Here is a 21,339-nt window from a genome sequence, read left to right as displayed (position 1 = left end):
ATTAAAATACTACTTTTTTCACAAGTTAATGAGAGAAATAATGAAAAGATTGGGAGAGAGGATGGATTTAGATGAATGAAAGAGAGGCATGAAGTTAATAAGAGAAGAATGTGTATAGGAGGGAAAAAAGAGGTATTTAATTTAAAGAATATTTTTTTAATATTTACTAAATTTAAGTATTATATAATAAAAGTTTTGACAAAATAGTTAAAATAATATTATTTCAAAGTAGCTTTAATTGGTATGTACTTCGTCCCTCAAATTTACATATCTAAAACTTCATATACAATCATCTGTTGTACTAAAAACAGTAACATAGTAAATTTTGTAGAGACTCATGTATTTTTTAAAGAGCGATAATTATTACTCATATATCATTTGAAAATATACAAAAAGTTTGAGGTTTTGAGTTGGTTATTATAATATGTGGGTTATAATAGTTTGTATTTAGGATGCAGAATATTTTAATATCGATTATAGTAGTTTGTGTTTAGGGTGCAAACTATTTAAGTTAGGATAGGAAATAGGAAATAAACATTATAATAAATAAAAAAAGAGATGATGAGTAAAAAATATATAGTAATATTGTTACAAATAGGGTTTTGAAATAGTATTACTATATACTTAATTCTAGGTTATAAATAGTTGTAAATACTACTATTATATTTGGTGTCCCAAACCCATCTCGCTAACTTCATATCGGTGCCCAAACAATTCCATAATATTTAGAAGTTTAAAAATACTTTTTAATTATTATTATTTTGGAAAAGTCAAAAGCAGCACTTACAATGATTATAGAGAAAGTGCCTATAGAGTTGTTAGTCCAAGTGCTTATTAAAGATAGTCATTTTAAAAAGTATGCAACCAAACACTAACAATTTTGTTTTTATTTTTGTTTTTAAAATATAAATATATATTCGAAAAATATGTAGGTGGAAGTTCGAACCTTAGACCTTTAGACCTTAAAGTTTAAGTATAAATTCATGTCATTTTATAGATTATAAAATCAATTGGTGATGAGACGAGTAGCTTATGTATCTTATAAACATTAGAAGGTATCTCAATTCTTCCAATGTCAAATCCTCGACATGTGTTCTCCAAGAAATATTCTCCATTTGGTCTCGTTTGGTCTTGATGTGATCATCAACAAAAGTTCATAACATAAAAAATTCAATCGTTACAAGTCATTTTAATATATAATTTAAAATTTGAAACTTTAGATAATTTTCTTCTGATGTTATTTTGACTATTATAAATGAGACGAGTACTTTTTAAAATAATCAAAATTACTTTTATTTAGTAACTTTGAAATGTCTAAAATCATTTTTCTTAAATTTAAATTCACTCAAAAATATATTTTAAACCGTGGAAGATATGAAATAAGTTTAAAAATATTTAATCAAGTATTAAATTGATTTTGAATATTAAATAAGACTATGATTTTAACCATTACAAAATCATTTTCAAATCACCTTTAAAGAAGTAGAAAATGCAAAGCAATCGCAATGTTTTGTGAGTAAAGGATTTGAATTGTATTGATTTTTTTAAAATTTTTTATTTACTTATTTTTATTTTAGAACTTATATAAAGTCTTGTTGTTATTATTATTATTTTTTTAAATGGTGTTGTTAGCTTTGGTGCATGTAATACCACTTTTTTAATACAATAATTATAGAGATTGAAAATCAAATCTCCAATCTAAAAAGATAAAAAAGAAAAAAAAATGTTTTTAGTCTACGAACTTTGGGAAAGTAATAATTGAATCCTCAAATTTTTTTTTTATAATTTAATCTATAAACTTTTAAATTTATAACAATTTAGGGTTTGAATTTCAATTAATAATAATTTGGTCGTTATAGTTTTAAATTTGTAACAATTTAGTACCTCTCATGAAACTTTTTGTGAAAAGTATCTGTCAATTTTTATAATCCAATAACTTATTATATATATTTATAGTTTATAAATAATTTAACATTGGATTAATTTATTGATCTACAAGTAAATTCTTTTATTGAATATTACAAAATGTTACATGACAGGGACTAAATCATTACAAATTATACAATATAGGGACTAACTTGTTATTTTTTAAAGTTCAGAGACTAAATTATAATAAATTTAAAATTATAGAGATTAAATCATTCTCAACTAAAATTCAAAGATTAAATTATTATTTCCATAAAAATTTAAAGACCAAAAATATTTTTAACATAAAAAACCAGAAGCGGATGTCTATTATTGCTGAGCTACGCACTTAGACCCCATTATTAGACTCATATATTAGGCGATTTGTTATTAAATATTTATTAGTTAATTTATTTTATTTTGAAAAATAATCCAAAATAAAGTTTTGCAATGGAATACATTATTACATCTATATGTCACTATGTACTATATGTTGTGAATGAATAGATGGGATTGTGCGCATGTGGTGCTGTTTGGTTAGTGGAACTTTGTTTTTTTTCTTTTTTTCTTTTTTCCATTTCTTATATGCAATTATATTTTATTTTTAATTTCCTCTTCTAACATCATACTGACGTCTAATTCTAATAAATTTGCTTCTTTTATATTATCTTGTATTTTAGTTTTCATTTCAACTTTCTCGTAGAAAATGAAAAATCAATCTAATTTCAATGAACTACTTGAATTTAACGTATGTTTTAAAGTGAATTTAAATCGTCAATTCACTCTTGTCAATTTATAAAATTACTTTAGAATATGTTTTTTATCACCTCAAATTTAATTAATATTAAATTTTATACTTATAATTGTAATTTTTATATCATCAAAATTTTGAAGGGTAAAAAATATGTTTTTTTATGGTTTTGAAAATGTCACAAGTGATTTTAATCTATAAATTAATATCTTCCCTTAATTAAAAGATAAAAATTAAAATAATATATGGATATATACAAAAGATAAAATTAAAAGAAAAACATAAAAATATGAGTTATAAAATGTACAAATGTCTTGCCAAAGTATCGATTTGAACTTATATGCGTTTAAAAAAGATTTAAACTCTTAAAAAACTATTGAAAAATTGTTGCTCACTCCTAAAAGATCATGAAATTTCTAAATAGAAATTGGAATAATGATGAAAATAATACTAAGTTGCCAAATTTCCAAACAATTTTAAAATCAAATGATTTAAAATAAAAAGTAAATTTGATTAATACAATAAAGGCAATTTGGGAGTATTATAAAGGGGGATTATTAAATATAGAAAAACTAGGCTAAATAATTACAGCAATAGCAAAAAAAAAAAAAAAAAAAAAAAAGCCATGGAACAACGAAGTCCTAAACACGCGACCTGCGATTAATGAAACCAAAATCAGCCTGACTCGCGATTAATCGCTCGACCCATCCGTCTTCAAAAAAAATCGTCAATGTTCTTCTCAGACGAGTTATTTTGTCGATGTTCTTCTCAGACTTCTTTCAATATCAATCTTTCGTCAATGTCCTCCTCCTCCTCTTCTCCCCTTCTCCTCCTTCTTTCAATATTAATCCTCCTTTCATTTCAATATTTAATGTCACCTACTCACTTGAGTCCACTTGTTTCTTCCTTTTTGATAGACTATTATCATTGTCTATAACTAATAAATAATGATAGTAGTCTTTTCTTTTCTTTTCTTTTTTTTAATAAACCATTGCTCCACTACAAGAATTTTGGGCTTTAATATATGTTGAAAAAGTGAAATCGGAGGTATAATGTCGGTTTTTTTAAAATGAATTTTTAATGTCGATTTTAAACCGACATTGAAGTAGGCTACAATGTCGGTTTTTTTTAAAGTATTGTTGTATAATGTTTTCTTGCTTATAGTAGTTCCTGGTGTATAGTTGCTTTATAGAAGGTTTGTAGATTGTAGGATTGTGAAATTGTCTTCGAATTCTCGTAGTGGAAGTGATTGATCACTTTTGTCAGTGAATTCATTTTTGGAACTAATTAAAATATAGAGAATAACTGTACAGAGGACAAATAGTAAACTAAGTATGCTTTCTTAATTCACAGAGAAGAAAGGGAAAGAGAGAAAAATTACCCTTGAAGAAACTGTTCTTCACGTTTTTCCTCTCATAGGAAGATCACAAATTCCTCTACCAAAATTCATGAACACAACAAGTATGAATACTATAGAGTCTCCAAAGATGAACATCACCACAAGAGACTTTCTCATGATTCTCAAGGTGAGAAATTAAGGCAGAGGTGTGAGCTTGCCTACTTAATTTTTATGAGGAAAAAAAGGGAATTTTTTAGATAAATCTTACAAAGAGGAAAAAGATGGAATTATGCAGAGAGAACTCAACTGTGTTTCATGTAATGAACTCCTTATACTCCCCTGTCTTTTCCTATATATGAGAGAAAGGGGGAGTTATAAAATAACTCCCATCACAACGTGAAATCCCATGGGAGTTATTTTGCAATTTAATTATGTTACATTAATATAGTTAAATAAAATTATATATTATATCACATATAATATATAACCTATACTTTATATTATATCACATATAATATAAACTAATTTTATATTCTCTCATATAACCTACAGTTTTGATATGAATCATATTCACATTAATTTTAATCTATAGCTTTTATATAAATCTTATTCATATAATTAATATTTGAATCATATTCAGATATTATCTCTCTCATTAAATTTTATATTATAATGTATCCAAATACATTATATTAATTGTATCTCATACAATTAGTTTCCTTTAATTAATTTGATCAATTTAAATTAATCTAAAATTAATTGGTTCTCATTAAACCTTTATTGAGCTAGCAAGGGATCTTATGGATCTACAGATTAAAAGCTTCAATGATATAAAATTAATTAATTAAACTCTTTAATTAAATTAGTCAACATTCATTAATTGTCGGTCACTCCACTAAAGACCGACAGCTACACTATTCACACTATAGATATATTTGTGTCCATTGGATATAACCAATGAACAGTAGTTTGACTCTACACAAATTGCTCGAACTGCAACTGGGTCAAAATTGTCGTTTTACCCCTATAGTTACATCTAATTTCTTAAATACTACTGATTATTCTAATGAATAATTAGTCATAGAGCAATCATAACTAGACCTCTCTCTGACCAATGTGAAGGTGAGACGCCTCATTGTTCAAGACACGAGATCAACCCTTAAGAAAGCAATTTATCTACTTACCCTATGCAATGAGAAGGAGTAATTCCTTCTTGTGTAGTCGTGTTCCCAGCTCCTATTTGGGATAAAGTCGGTGTCATTAACTCAATTTAACCCAAGACAAATGAAATTTATAATGCTCAAACAACAACTAAAACTAACACATAGTTATAGCGAAAGTAGAGGTCGATCTACAAGGAACCTCTATTAATTGGCAAGATTTGACTTTTGAATTCCAAATTATAACAAACTAGGGTGGGGGGTTGTTGGTTTTAAAGAAACTAAGTAAAATCAAAATAAAAGCAATTGTAACAAGAATTGTAACATAAACTTTCTTTATATATATATATAGTAAAGATTCTATTTGATTTTAAAATCAAACTCAAATTATGTAAACAATCTTCAACAAAATTACCATACACAGTGAAATCATCCATAAAAATTTCTATGCACTTTTCTACGTAGTCAGAGAAAATACTCATTATGCATCGTTGAAACGTACTTGGGGCATTGCATAGCCCAAATGGCATTCTCCTACACGCATATATACCATAAGTGCATGTAGACGTGGTCTTTTCTTTATCTTCCTATGCTGTTGATATTTGATATAATCTTGAAAATCAATCGAGAAAACAAAAATTCGGTTTCTCGGTAAGCTGTTTAACCATCTGGTCAATGAAAGGAATAGGAAAGTGATCCTTTTTTGTTACCTCGTTTAGTTTTCTGAAATCTATGCACATTCTCCAACCGTTTTTTACTCTCATTAGAACCATCTCATCTTTATCATTTTTTACAATGGTCATTCCAGTTTTCTTTGGTACCACATGTATTGGACTTACCCATTGGCTATCTGAAACTGGGTATATTATTTCGACTTCAAGGAGTTTGATGATTTCCTTATGAACTATTTCTTTCATCCTTGGATTAAGTCTTCTTTGAGGTTGGACGATGGTCTTGGCTTCATCTTCTAAAACAATCCTATGCATACATAGGGAAGGGCTTATCCCCTTGATATCATCAAAAGTCCAACTGATTGCTTTTTTGTAGATCTTCAATGTTTCTACTAATGTGCATTCTTGAGAATGTGTGAGTTCCTTAAAAATGATAACTGGAAAGGCCTTTCCATCTCCAAGGAATACCTACTTGAGGTGTGAAGGGAGAGCCTTAAGCTCGATCCCTTGTACGTGAGATTCATTAATATCCTTATTAGAAGAATTAACATTCAAGTCAAAATCATTAGAAGTAAGCAAAGAATCAATTGAAGAGTCATCATCATCAAGATCAATAGAGGGGATAGCCAAACAATCAAAATTTTCATCAATAGTTAACAACAATTCATCAAACATATCACATGTATATATGGAGCAATGAGACAAATACTCCTTGGGAAATTTCATGGCATCATATATATTGAACAACTTTACTTCTCCATCAAATTCTACCGATAAAGACCCCTTATCTATGTCAATTCTAGTTTTTGCAGTTTTCATGAAAGGTCTTCCAAGTAAAATGTTAAAAGAAGAAGTAGTGTAAGGTTCATCCATTTTCAAGATGTAAAAACAATTGAAAAAGTCAATTCTCCTACTCTGAAAGACATCCTCAACTATGCCTAGAAGTTGTATGTATGCAAACATTAGTTTTTTGTAGGCCATTCAATTTTAGGTCTTTATAAACACGGTAAGGCATAACATTTATTGAAGCACCTAAATCTAGCATAGCATGAATAATAATTCTATCTCCTATTTTGTATGGCAAGGTAAACACTCCAAATCTCTACATTTTTAAGACATGTCTTTCTTTAATAGAGCAAACACATTTTTACTAACCATTACTCTCTCCTCTTCCTTCCCTTTTCTTTTAGGTACACAAATCTTTTAAAAATTTAGCATACCTGGGTATTTGTTGAATAGCTTTGAGCAAAAGGATGTTGATTTGTATCTTTTTGAACATATCAATAAGCTCTAAATCAGTATCTTCTACCTTAGGCTTTGCTAATCTACAAGGGAATGGTGCTTTAGGTACATATGATTCTACTTTAGGAAGAGAGTAATCACATACCTCGAGAAAAATGGAAGTTTCTTTTGGTTCACTTACCTTGCTTTCTTGTTCATTTATTACCTTTTCTTACTTCTTTGGAGGTGATTGAATCAGGTTTGCATCTTGAGAGGAAGAAGGAATTTCCTTCCCATTTCTAAAAGTTATGGCATTTACGTTTGCGTGTTCCGGTTGGGCGAGGAGTTACCAAATGATTTACTCTCAAATTTTCTTACTACAATTGCAAGCTGAGTAATTTGAGAGCCCAAGTTTAAGAAGCCTTGTCTAGTCTCTTGATGAAAGGATTTAGTGTCTTGTTAAAGAAGTTTGGTTTCTTGTTGCAATTAGATTTTGTCTTTTTGTAATTAATGGAGTTCCTGTTGAAATTTTAAGGAGTGGTCAGCAAGGGACTTCACAACATCTTCTAAAGACATACCTGAGGAGGTTGAAGATGACGATCAGTTCCAATTCTCATATTGCCCTTGAGATCCCCATTTGAAATTGGGATGATCACTCTATCCTTGGTTATAAGTTTGCCTATGGTGGTCATATTTCCTCTGAAATCCTCCAGTGGAATTTACTTAGTTTCGTGGGAAAGTCTCGGAAGTATGTCCAACTACTCCACATGTTTTGACTTGAGGAAGCTCTTCTTGAGCTACTTGAGTAAAAAGAGAAACGAGGTTAGATACTTGTGATCTTAGCTCACTTACTTCACTGGATTGAGCAACAGTGTGAATGAGAATCCTTGTCCCAAAATTATGAGAGTTCTCCGCCACAGTAGATATGAGCTGACTTGCTTCAGTGGACGCCTTGTCTGCAAAAGCCCCTCCGATGGCAGCATCAATATTGCTTCTCTCCGATGGAAGCAAGCCTGAATAAAAATATTGGATTAGAAACTATTTAGATGTTTGGTGATGTGGAATTGAAGCACACAACTTACTTCACTGGATTGAGCAACAATGTGAATGAGAATCCTTGTCCCAAAATTATGAGAGTTCTCCGCCACAGTAGATATGAGCTGACTTGCTTCAGTGGACGCCTTGTCTGCAAGAGCCCCTCCGATGGCAGCATCAATATTGCTTCTCTCCGATGGAAGCAAGCCTGAATAAAAATATTGGATTAGATACTGTTTAGATGTTTGGTGATGTGGAATTGAAGCACACAATTGTTTGTATCTTTTCCAGTATTCTTAAAGGGATTCTCCTGTTCTTTGCTTAATCCCATATATTTATTTTCTTATATTATGAGCTTTAGATGCTGGGAATTTTTGTCTAAAAGTTTCTTTTCTAAACCACTCAAAGTAGTAATGGAACCCATCAATAGGTAATATAGTCAATCTTTGGCCACATCTTTCAAGGAGAAGGGAAAGGCCTTAGATTGAGTTTCTCTTGTGTTACCCCATGTGGGCGCATTCCATCACATACTAGATGGAACACCTTCATGTGTTTATGTGGGTCCTCGCCGGGTTGTCCTCTAAATGTGGGTAGGAGATGCACAAGTCCCAATTTAAGTTCAAATAGGACAGTTATCTCCGGATATATGATACACAACGGTTGTTGATTATACTCCCTCTCTGTTAGTTCTCGCAAGATTCGTTCTCTTATGCTTCTCCCATGTTGTTTGGTTGAGTAGGTTCTTCTTCTTGATGCTCAAAAGCTTGCTCTTCAAATTCTTCTTCTCTTCCTCTTGTTCTTTTCTTTCGAAGTTGCCTTTCTTCAAGGTCAATGTCTACTATCAAATCACAAAGTACACTCTGAGAGGAATGGGTCATGCACAAAAGGAAATTTAATCAACTAACTATTTTTTAGTTTATAATTTCTTTTATTTTTTTTTAAAAGGAATTCAAAATTCAAATTAGCCAATTGCTCGGTTTCCCAGCAAGGGCGCCAATTTGTTTGAGATAAAATCGATGTTGTTAATTCAATCTAGCCCAAGACAAATGAAGTTTATAATGCTCACTAAGTAAAATCAAAATAAAAGCAATTGTAACAAGAATTGTAACACAAACTTATATATATAGAGAGAGTAAAGATTCGACAGTGAGAGATTCTTGGGAAATCTTTAATAACTAGGTTAACTATCATTGATCATGAAAATTCAATATCTCATAATCCAATAAGATAAAAACCCTAAAGGCCCAGTTAGCTATTTTCCATTAATTTCTATTCAAATTCAACAAAAGAACATTGAAGAATGCAGAAAATTCAAGAAAATTACACAAGATCTCAAGAATTTATACATAGAGTAAAGATTTCCCAAGAAAATTACTTACCTAGCCATAAATTGGAGAAGTCTTGAAAGAATCCATTGAAAAATTGATAGAATCCATGAAGCAATTCACAAAAAGACTTGTGAATTTTACAATAACTCTCTAAAAAAAAAGAATTTTCATGGGTTTATCTCTCAATTTCATTCTCACTTTCCCTCTCAAAAATAAAATCTTCCTTTTTTTCCCTTGTGAAATCTGGAAAACTGAAGGATTATATTAGTTGAAGGTTACAGCGTTGTGACCCTACGATGACGCTCACTCTAACGCTCAGTTGCGCAAGGGCGCGTGCGCATTTTTTATTTTTCCGTCAACTTCTAGAGCGTTATCCAATTTTGCGATACTGCCCTATTTTACAACATTTTGGTGCTTTTTGTCTTATAGCGTTGAGCTAGCATTGGAGTATGTTCTAGTGAGAGCGTTGCGACGCTTCGAGTGGTATTGAAGCATGTTGAATTGGTTCAATTGAAGGGTGGAATGGTAATTTGCCAACTCTTTTTCTTCTTAATTGATTGTTTTGTCTAATTTGACTCCATTTAGCTCCATATTTGTAATGATGACTCAGTTTGTGTTAGAATTAGATTTTATCTACAAAATAGATGTTTTAAGCAAACAATTAATATAGAATTGAGGGAATTAACACTAAGAACATCAGCTCCCCACTTGGACGAATCACCTAAATGGTAGGCTTATTGAGTCGGTGAATCTGACCATTCTCACCCATATAGATGAAAGGACCATCCTGATATGCAAGTATTCACAACTCATTAAGGATTAAGATCAAGTCACCTATGGTTATCTTAGTAAAATATAAGTCTCTTCAAGTAACGGGGTTATAAAGAAAGACTAATCATTTCGCTGTCTGGTTTTATACAAACTATTTGTTTAGGATGCCCCTACTCACATGTCTCCACATGAACGATCAAGATCAGATCATTTGTATCACTTTACAACAATTGTAACAATTACAAAGTGGGTCATATTCATAGTGTTACCAAGATAAGGTACCCAACTTTATCCATATATTATAAACTTTTTAGATTATTACTCAAACATGTATCTGGTGAGATACGTGTCAAGTCATATTCATAGTGTTACCAAGATAAGGTATCCAACCTTATCCATATATTATAGACCTTTTAAATTATTACTCAAACATGTATCTGGTGAGATACATGTCACCAGATACATGTTTGAGCTACTTTAAATAACCTACAATCTTAATTTATTGGTTTTGGGTTAATGTAACTAAATATTAAATAAAATAACACTTTATTTTATAAAATGAATAATTCGTTCGTACAAATAATTTACAAACTACTAAACCATGAGATTTAGGGCATTAATCACAACATTTCTATTACTGTCTATCATCGATAGGCAACTATCAGTGTGTATCACTGGTAGACAATGATAGACTACTATTAAGGTCTATCAATGATAGTGTTCTATCACTATCTATCACTAATAAATAGTGGTAGACCACTATCATTGTCTATTAATATATAATGATTTTGTTGATAGTTTTGTTGCTAGTTGTTGGTAGTTTTATTGTTTTTAGATATTCGCTGATAGATATACTAGATTATGTTATTGAAAATTTTGTTAGTAACATATTGTTTTAATATATCTTTTCAAAGATAGACAGTGATGGAGCTCTATCGCAATCTATCAATAATAGATTGCGATAGAGCTCTTTCACTCTCTATTTGTGATCGACAACATGTTATGTGGAGTCTTGTTGATAGAACGCTAAATTAGATTTATTTGTTATTGTTGATAGAACAATGATAATTGTCATTAGTATATGTTAGATGTTATTTCTATCAACAATAAACATTGATAGACATCCGTTAGTATCTACTAATGAAAGACAATGATAGAAGTGTCTATCATTGACACTTAGTTTGTTGTGCTTCCATTAGTTCAATGATAGAAGTGTTTATCAGTGTCTATCACTAACACTTAGTTTGTTGGTGCTTTCACTAGTTCAAGTATTTTTTTCCAATGGACTTCTATCACTGATTTTAGACATAGATAGATATTTATCATTGTTTATCTATGATAAACTTTTATCATGGTCTACTATTGATAGACATTTGGTAGAATTCTACTAGTGTCTATCAGTAATAAATTGTATATGCATCTTCAAATGGACAAATAAAAAACAGAGTAATATAGTTGAGAAAACAATGAAACATTGTAACAATGAAATTAAAAAAATGTGAAGATAGATTGTGATATTGGAAGAAAAAAATTCAATTCTTAGTTACCAGAGTTGTATCATAGACTATCACTGTGACTCCCAAATTTTCAGGTAAATTTAAAATAATTACTATGAATTATTTGAGTTATATTTTGGGATTTTTTAGGCCAAAATTGAATCAAGATGTTGAGTTAATTCATTTTGAATTTCTTAACATAACTAGTTGAGCCATGTTGGATTTTTTGGATGTAAAATTGAACTATTATGCTATAATAATTTAATTTAGATCAAGGTGATAAGAGATTTTGCAAATTTGAAAATATTTGGCTTTGAATTAGTAATTGGGAGTTAGTTATTTTGGGAATTTTAGATTTATTGAAATTGGTTGAATTGAGGTGATGTGAGTGAAGAAATGGTGAAGTTCCACTACGGAAGTGGGAACGTCCCTATTTCGATTTTTATATAGAAACAAAATTTACATAACATAATTTGCATTTAAACAAGAAAATTACAGCATACTTCTCTAAAAGGAATTAGAGAAGAATTAAAACCTTACCTTGAAGAAAAACTTCTTCACGTATTCCCTCGATTCGGTCATGAAATCTCTGTCTAGAACTCGATCTCCAAAGATTGAAATCTCAAATGACCACCACCACAAGAGAACCTCAAGTATTCTCCTTAGGGGATGAGAATAAATAGAAGTGGTGGGCTCTACTAAGAATTTGGGAAAAGGAAAACAATTTTGAGAGGAAGTGTGATCTTTGAGAGTAAATTACAAAGAGAATCCTGACCTTTAAAGATTAGGGGAAGAAGATTAAAAAAAAAAAAAAAAACTGCCCATTCTCACGTCATGTCAAGAGAGAAAAACCCTTTTTAAATTAAAACTATTTTAATTTAATGAAAAAATATATAATTATACAATAACCACTCTATTATATAATATATATATTATACCATATGTTATATAAAAAATAACATATAACCTATAGTTTTTTTATATTGTATCAAATACAATATAACCTATGGTTTTTATTTCTCTCGATCATTCATGATATTTAGTATAAATCATATTTATACTAAATTTAATTACATAATTATCATCATACAATTAGTATATGAATCACATTCGAATATTTAATTCCACTCAAAAGTAAACTTTATAATGTATCAAATACATTATATTAATTAAATTAATTATATTATATCACATATAATCAATTTAATTAATTATATCACATATAATTATTTTCTTTAATTAATTTGTCCAATTCAAATTAATCTAAAATTAATTCCCAATAATCGCTACAATGGGGATTTTATGGACCTGTAGATTGAAGCTCCAGTCATCCATTAACTGTCAGTTATTCTGCTTAAGACTGACAGCTACATTCTTCCCACTAAGATATATTTCTACGTCCATGATATAACGAGTGAATAGTGTGATGACCCTTCACGAATTGCTCGTAAGTACATTTGGGCCAAAATTACCATTTTACCTTTGTAATTATATCTAACTCCTTAAGTACCACCGATCCCTCTTATGAACAATAAGTCATAGTCCAACTATGATCAAATAGAGGGTGTGGCCACATTGTTCAAGCCCCAGAATCAGTCCTTAAGGACGCAATTTATTTACTTACACCAACGTCAGGGAAGGAGTGAAGTTGAAGTTCGTCTTGTGTAGTTATGTTCCCAACTCCCCAATCAAACGAACCTAAAAAATGCTAGGCATATTGAGTCGGCGATCTGGGCACTCTCATCTATGCAAATCAAGGGACCGCCTTCATAGGTAGAAGTTCACAACTCATTAAGAATTCTGGTCAAGTCACCTATGGTTATCCTGGTGAATTGTAAGTCTCCGTTATTAACGGCATTATATAATGAGACTAATCATTTTGTGGTCTGATCCTATACAAACTCTTTATATAGGATACACTCGCTCACATGTTTTCACATGAATGATCAAGATCAGATCATTTGTAGCACTTTACAACATTTGTAACATCTATAAGCGAGAATGTCACCAGAATAAGGTACCCAACCTTATCTATTTACTATAGACCATTGAGGTTATCATTTAAACCACCTGTATGTATTTACACACATGTTTAAATTACCTAAAATAACCTATGATATTTGTTTATTGGATTGAGTGTATGCTCATAAAATAATAATTATTTTAATAATAACAATTTGTTTATATAAAGTTTAAAAACTACAAGAAGAGAGATTTAAGACATCAATTCTAACAATCACTTGTCCTAAAGTTGGAGCCAAATGTACGTACAAAATATAATAAATTAGGGAATACAAACAGTGAGAGGTTAAGTTGGATTTGATGGAGTAAAATGTTTAAAAATATATTTATATATAATCAGGAATGGGGGAAAAGGTTTATTTATATATTAATTTAAATATGTGGAGTTAGGGTTTAAAAAGAAGAGAAAACAATATATTTTTATACTATTTAAGGAGTCGTTGGGAAGCATGCCCTAAACCCTCCTCCATTCTCATCTTCCTCCTCCTCTCCATCATGAACCAACCCCAGCCTTCTCCTACACACCGCAGACCAGAATCAAGGCTTCAGCCGCCATCATCGACCATCCATTGTGCTCTACCCGCCGCAAGTCGTTCGTTGTCGGTCTACAGGTGGTCTGTCAGTTGTCTGACTATCGTGAGAACGAGCCTAGTCATTGTTCTTCTTCCGTTTCATCAGTTTTTCGATTGTGTTTTCAGCAGGTCGACGCTTCGCCTAACATCGCCGACCGGACGCTGTCGTCCATTTCTGCCTCTGCCACTATAGGTTAACGCCGTTAGCGTGGGGATCAACGGAAAGACAATTTTTTTTGTCAGTTTTCCCTTAAGTGTTTCAAGTTTAGGTTACCAATTGAGATTGATTTTCGTTGCTGCTGTGTTTTTGTTGTTGGGGTGGTAAATTGAAGGTTTAGAGGAATTTTTTTTTGGATCAAGAGCAAATTTTCCAACGATTTTAAGGGTGTTTTAAGGTGAGTTTCATGGGTTCATTGTGGAGTTTTCACGTGGGGTTGAATACACATAAAACTTTTAGGACTAAATTTTCTTTGTCCATGTTGTTTTGACTTTACATTTGAAGTTTTGAAGGGTTTTACCAAGCTGTCCAAAAAAGTTAAAAGGTCGGTTCTGAGGCAATCTTATATGGAATATCAATTTGGGTAAAGGGATTTTTGCTTTAAGAGGATAAAATTAATTACATATTGTGTTTTAGGATTTTACGCCAAGAAGTTTAAGCTGAGGGTTGGGTTGATTTATTATGCTAAGATAAGTGGTTTACTACTAGTTCCCAGCGAACCAGGTGCCCTAACCAAGTTGATGATACGATTGCGCATATATGTTAAAGCATGGTGTTATTGTGATGAAATAATTTACTATGTTTTATGGATGAATTGATAAAGGTGCACTGAAAACCTATGGCTTATGTTACTAAAATTATTAATGGTTTGGTGTGAAATCTGAATGTTATAAGTTTCATATTAGACTGTTGATGATTATTAGCAATTCTATCAGGTCGTATACATCTCATGTTTGTGAACCTTCGAGTTCACTTTCTATTCTAACATTTCGGTGTCCCTATGGGATTGTCACCTATGCTTATGATTATGACCCTTCAGGATCACTACTTATAAAAACGTGCCTTCAGGTTGTCTCGATAGGAAGGCTAACAAGTTCACCTAGTGGGCCTAATGGATGGTGGGTCTTCCACATATATTTCTTCCAATTTTTATGTTTTGTGTTAGAAATCAAACATTCAAATTCTTTTCTTAACCTATTTATTTATCTATTTATTTATTTTTATTTTAAACTGGAGTTAGGGGTACCTCGAACCATGAATTTATGTTTTTATTCTTTTGGTGCATCACTTATGTAACCCCTAGAACTTGACCACCTAAGTACTTATTCTTGAAACTTACTTTGTTGTTAAAGTTTTCACTGTTAATTTAATTGTATACCATGTTATGCATATTGTCAGTATGTAGAGGTATTGAGAGAAGGAAAATATTCTACGTATTAGGCAAGGAGGCTTTCTGGTGGAAAGTAGAGGTTTCAATAAATAAAAGGGGGCCTGTGGAGTTAGATCCATGCCATGCATCTAAGGGCCAAAGTAAAATAAAAAGAAAAAAGGATTGCCTATGTGTAGAATGCGAGCCATGCACTAAAGGCCTTAGGTTTAGAAGTTAGCACGGGCAGAGCGGCAGGCGTTAGCCTCATTAGGGGTTGGATTGCTCAAAGGAGGCAACGTGCGAGCAATCAAATGCCCAAGTCAAGCGTTGAAGGAGCTTCAAGGCAGGGCGCTAGGTGAGGAGTTAGTGATACACGCGTTGGCCGCGAGGACTAGAGGTTAATTACTAAGTATGGGTCGCTTGTAGGCATTGGCATTGGTGGGCAGTTTAACATTGGAGTAGCATTGGTCTATGGAGGTTAATTGGGACTATTTTGGTCGAACAAGGCATGAAGGGGCAGCAGGGTGAGGAATACGGTGGTTGTGCATGCACTGGCCGAGAGAAAGGTTCGAGTGAACGCAAGCCTTAGGTGTTAAGGTGAAGAAGAAGAGTTGGATTAATCCCCCAGTTAGTGGGTTAAGTGGCATCATTAGGGGCTTTAAATATGAGTTAGTGGCCTAAGTGTCATCAGATTAGGCCACTAGGTCATGCAAGCCTTAATATAAATATGAGTTGAAAAAGGATAAATCAGTTTTGAAAATTTTCCTCGTGCCAAGGATGTGCATTTTTAACCAAAGTGTGCTTCAATTAGTGTTGAAGGGAACCCAAGGTTGCCATAGAGAAATTCCCACAAATTCTTGTTGGAAATTTGAAGAATCTGAAGAGTATTCAAATTTCTGATTCACCCGAACAAGTTGAGAAGATTAGAGGAATTTGAGCTCATCCAGCGAAATTGGAAGCTCAAATTTAAAGTAAGATAGGTAAGATGATTAGGAAGAAGTTCTTAGAAGGAATTTTTTTAAGATAATGTTTGGATTTTATGTTATAAGAGTTGGAAGTTGAATATGGAAATTTTGTGGATGAACAAGTAAGGCAGCTGCAATGAGTGGTTAAGTTTTAGTAAGGATTTTCAAGTTTTCTATAATGGTTAAGCATGGTTGCTTGGAGTGTAACAAGATTTTAATTAAGAGATTCTCCAACGCATGATTTGGGCATAAGGAAAAATACGACTTGGACACATGGTCCTTTTTTAGAGACTACGGCCTTTGTAAAGCAAGCGTACATTTTTAGTAAACTTTGTGCCAATGTTTCTAAGAGTGTTTATGTCATTCAAAGCATGTTTTAAGTTCCAAAGTATGGAAACTCTTTAGAGGAATTTTATGAAGCATACTTAAGTTTTTACGATTAAAACCATGTGTTGATAAGAATTTCTTTAAGTGAACTACTTCTCATGACTATACCTATGTTATGCTTTCGAAGAATTCCTAATATTTGAAATACTATTATTTTAGCCTAGTATCATGTTTGAAGTGTTTTACCAACTAAACCTAATATTCAAGAAGATGAAGGTATCTAGGTGATCGAACAAAGGTAATCGACATTGAGTGATCTAGCAAAAGGCCTCTTCTTCAACTTAGGCAAAGAAATATGATTGTTCTTCAAACAAACCAATGATGATTGAGATTTCTAGTGTTGTATATACTCATAGAGATGTTACGTTCTTTTATGTAAAAGTACTGTTCCTTAAACTTGACTAATGAAAATATATATATGTTTACTCAGGACATTATTTTTACTTATTAAGTTATTTATGTACATATGTTCTAAAAGAATTTCACTCATTGGGCATTTTAAGTTCATCCTTTCCAAATGTTTTCATTTTTCTAGGTAGTAGTCAATTCCCTGGAGCCTAGTGGATCTGTCAGACTGCTGCAAACTCAAAATCTCAGAGAACTAGGAGTTTAGGTGGTCCATCTTGTTTTGTTTAAATGTTAAGGCTATCATGTACATATTAGGGTGTAAGAGTAGAACCCTTAGTGGTACGATTGTAATATAAACTTAGTAGAACCCTTAGTGGTACGATTGTAATATAAACTTATGCAAAGTTATTTTGGTTATGTATAAGTTTTTGAGTGTCTCTGCTTGATGATGGAATTGTATACTTGTGAGTCTGATGAGAATGTGTGGAATAGAAGTGTATATATAATTGTTATCAGGCTCAACAATTGCGAAGGAAATAGGTCGCAGGAATAAGATAGACAGTAGTTGTCATACGAGGGTTGGTATATGCTATCTTCACATCTCCTTCAAGATTAAAAGGGTGGGGGTGTGACAAGTTGGTATTAGAGCATAAGGTCTTGGGAAAAAGTAGAATCATGCCGTAGATCAAGGGCATGTAAATATTGTAATGTATCTAATGATTTTGAACTATAATAGGAAAGATGTCACGGAGAAGTGGCAAACTGAGTAAGTAGATGGCAAACATGGATCGTGACCCTACCAAAGAACCTGTAATGCATGGGATGAAGACTCTATATGAGAACTTGAAGTACGTGGGGATTGTGACCCTATCAGAGAACTTGTAACATAAGAAACCACGTCTAAGGGAGAGTCTAGTACCCCTCAGAATAAAGTTGATCCTAACAAGGAGGATGGGGTTTTCAACAAAATAGCACAGAGATTAGCAGCTAGTGTAGGATCCGTGCTAGTGGATCCAAAGAAGAAATATCGAATAGAAAGGAAGAAGGCACTAGGTGCAATGACGTTTAAAGGTACAATAGACTTGACAAACCCTAAGGTTTGGCTGAATTTGATTGAGAAATGTTTTCATGTGATGAGGTGCCCTGACGACCAAGAGGTCGAGCTGGCTGTATATCTGCTCTAAAAACAGGCAGAAAATTGGTGGAGAGTTTTAGACTCCAGGAGGAGTGCTACCAAGACTATGACGTGTGAAGAATTCAAGAGGGTCTTTGAAGACAAGTAATACCATAGTTCATTTCGTGAGGCAAAGAGAAATGAGTTTCTAAAGCTTGTCCAAGGCTCGATGTCAATAGTGGAATATAAGCAGAGATATATTGAGCTATTGAGGTATGCTCCTACTATTATTATTGAGGAGAAGGATAAATGCAAGCATTTTGAGAGTGATTTGAGGAAATAGATCTGAACACCAGTGACCGCCATAGCTAACTAGATGGACTTTTCCCAATTAGTAGAAATGACAATGAGAGTTGAGAAGAGTTAAACAGAGGAGGAGCATGATAGAGAAACTGTGAAAGGTGGCTTGTAGGATTAGGCGAACAAAGGAGAAGGACGGAGATTTACTCCAGATGTATCAGGGAAGAGGAACTTTAAGCCTCGTTATAATGGGCAGTTGACTACCAGAGGCGGTGGAGCTGAGAGTTAGTAGAGACAGAGCAGGAGGAGGTTTGGTCAGCCAGATATTCCGGCTGGAGGATCCAAGTCAGGGCATATAAGTAAGTCTTTCGCCAGTTGAACTGGGAAGCCCCTATGTTTGAGTTCTGGCAAACACCACGGTGACAGTGTTATAGTGGAAGGAATGTCTGTTACCAATGTAGGTACATAGGCAACTACAAGAGGGAATGCTCTTAGTCGATCCCAGAAACCCAAACGGAAAAAAAAGTAACATCTCAGACAGTAAATCAGCCTAGAGTGGTTGAAGCTGGAGGAAGGTACCAACGAAGCCAAGCAAAATAGCATAGCTAGAATGCCCACGATAGGAAGTAAATGATTATGCTATGACCCAATAAGAGGCCGAGGAAGCGCCTGATGTTATGACCGATATGATAATTATTTGTAAACAACCTGCATATGTGTTGTTAGATCCAAGAGCAACTCATTCATTTATTTCCAACATGTTTGCGCTGACAATTGATAAGGTGTTACAAAATATGTTTGAAGACCTATTTATTTTTACTCCTGGAGAAACTCATTCATTAGTAAGGTGGTTGTAGTAAAAGAAATTTATAAAGACCGTGAAGTTATGATTGAGGGGCAAAACATGTTGATTGATTTGATTCCTTTAGTAATGCTTGAGTTTGATGCAATTAAGGGGATGTACTTTCTATCTAGATATCATGCATCTGTAGATTGTTATAGGAAGGAAGTGTCGTTCAGGAAACCTGGGGAAGTTGAGATAGTATTTATAGAAGACATGAAAGTTCTTCCTACATGTATGATTTTGGCAGTTAAAGGCAGAACGTTGTTAAGCAAATGATGTATTGCATACGTCTATAGATTGTTATAGGAAGGAAATTTCGTTCAGGAGACCCGGGGAAGTCGAGGTAGTGTTCACACGAGACAGGAAAGTTCTTCCTACATGTATGATTTTAGCAGTTAAAGCCAGAAAGTTGTTCAACAAAGGATGTCAGTTGGACGGTATCTTATAGTGTTGCTCCCAAAAGACCGCAACACAACTAATTAATCATTGAATGAACTACTTATACTAACTAGTAGTACAAGCGGCAAGTCCGGGGTCGAACCTCAGAGAGATGAATTGGATTCCCATAATTGAAGCTTATAAGAAGTAACCAGGGGGGAGTCTTGTGAAAATTGTGAAAGAAAATTGCACGACAATTTGAAAACACAAGTGTGAAAGTATGTGTAAAAATATCATTTGAACAAAACACTTGGCTTGGGTTATTCCAGTTTATTCCATTCCTTTTCAATTCTATCATAAACTTATTCTAAAGATCATGCGAGAAATTCCAATGAAAACTTAGCTTACTCGTTTAGAATCCTAACCAGTAGTTCATAAGATCAAGATAATTTAAGGAAAAGCGAGAATCCTCAACTAATCAATAAATCAACAGGCACTAAGATTAAAGGCAAAGCTAAGCCAAACAATCAATTTTCATCGTCTAATCAATTATTTGACTGAAATTTATCTAGCATAGAAAGTAATGCTTAATAAATGGAATCCCAATTTAACTTCATAAACTTTACTTAAACCTTGCTTCTAGGTGATGACTACCTAGTGATAATAAATTAGGGCCAAACAAAGCAATCAATTATACAAACATAGTCAATTTGTCATATTATTCCATGCAAGAAAATTGAAAATAAATTCAAGATAAATTTCATAAGTTGAGAATTATCTCAGCAGAATTACAAAGCAAGTCTCAAGAACGAAACGGAATGGAATTAAACTACAAAACCTAAGCTAAGTACTTAGCCTTTAGCCACAAATCATCGTCTAATTGAATCCTTAAAGTCTATGGTCATCAAAGGGGCAAGAAACATTTAAGAAATTGGATAGAAGAGACGGAGAAATTGAGCAAGAATAGTGTGGTGGCCGAATGGTTGGAATGTGTTCCCTACTCTTAGACTGACGCCCTATTTATAGAATTTGTCACAGTGTCGCGTTGTTGCCCTATCTTTAGCACGTCCATTTCATGTTTGTAGTATTGCAACGCTGCCCCGTTCTGCACGATGGTTAGCTACTGCCTTTCAGCGTCGCGCAATGCTCGATTTAGCATTACGACACTCTGTTTTCTTCACGGAATGGGTAGCTACTGCCTTTCAGCATCAAGCAAGCTCGATTTACCGTTGCGACGCTATGGTTGGGCATAGTCTTCAATTTCCTTGGCCTACTTTCTTTTTTTGTGCAATTCAGCTCCTATCCTTGCCATTTAATTGTCTTTTTCTCCCCAAAACTTCATTCTACCTCTTGTACACTCGAAAT

At 32.8% G+C, this 21,339-nt stretch overlaps 2 long non-coding RNA genes across 2 annotated transcripts; both read left to right on the top strand.

Moving 5' to 3' along the window:
- Positions 1 to 14,113: 14,113 nt before the first annotated feature.
- On the top strand, positions 14,114 to 15,182 carry LOC150035900 (uncharacterized). The gene is made up of 2 exons (XR_016529623.1): positions 14,114 to 14,310; positions 14,401 to 15,182. It is a non-coding gene; the product is annotated as an uncharacterized LOC150035900 (long non-coding RNA).
- Positions 15,183 to 15,249: 67 nt separating this feature from the next.
- LOC120078424 (uncharacterized) lies at positions 15,250 to 17,779 on the top strand. The gene is made up of 2 exons (XR_005482012.2): positions 15,250 to 15,387; positions 17,526 to 17,779. It is a non-coding gene; the product is annotated as an uncharacterized LOC120078424 (long non-coding RNA).
- The last annotated feature ends 3,560 nt before the right edge of the window (positions 17,780 to 21,339 follow it).

This window comes from Benincasa hispida, chromosome 5 (genome assembly GCF_027475165.1).
Source record: "Benincasa hispida cultivar pf3 chromosome 5, pf3_genome.v1.1, whole genome shotgun sequence".
NCBI classification, from domain to species: Eukaryota; Viridiplantae; Streptophyta; class Magnoliopsida; order Cucurbitales; family Cucurbitaceae; genus Benincasa; species Benincasa hispida.
This window is presented reverse-complemented; position numbering and strand designations above follow the sequence as displayed.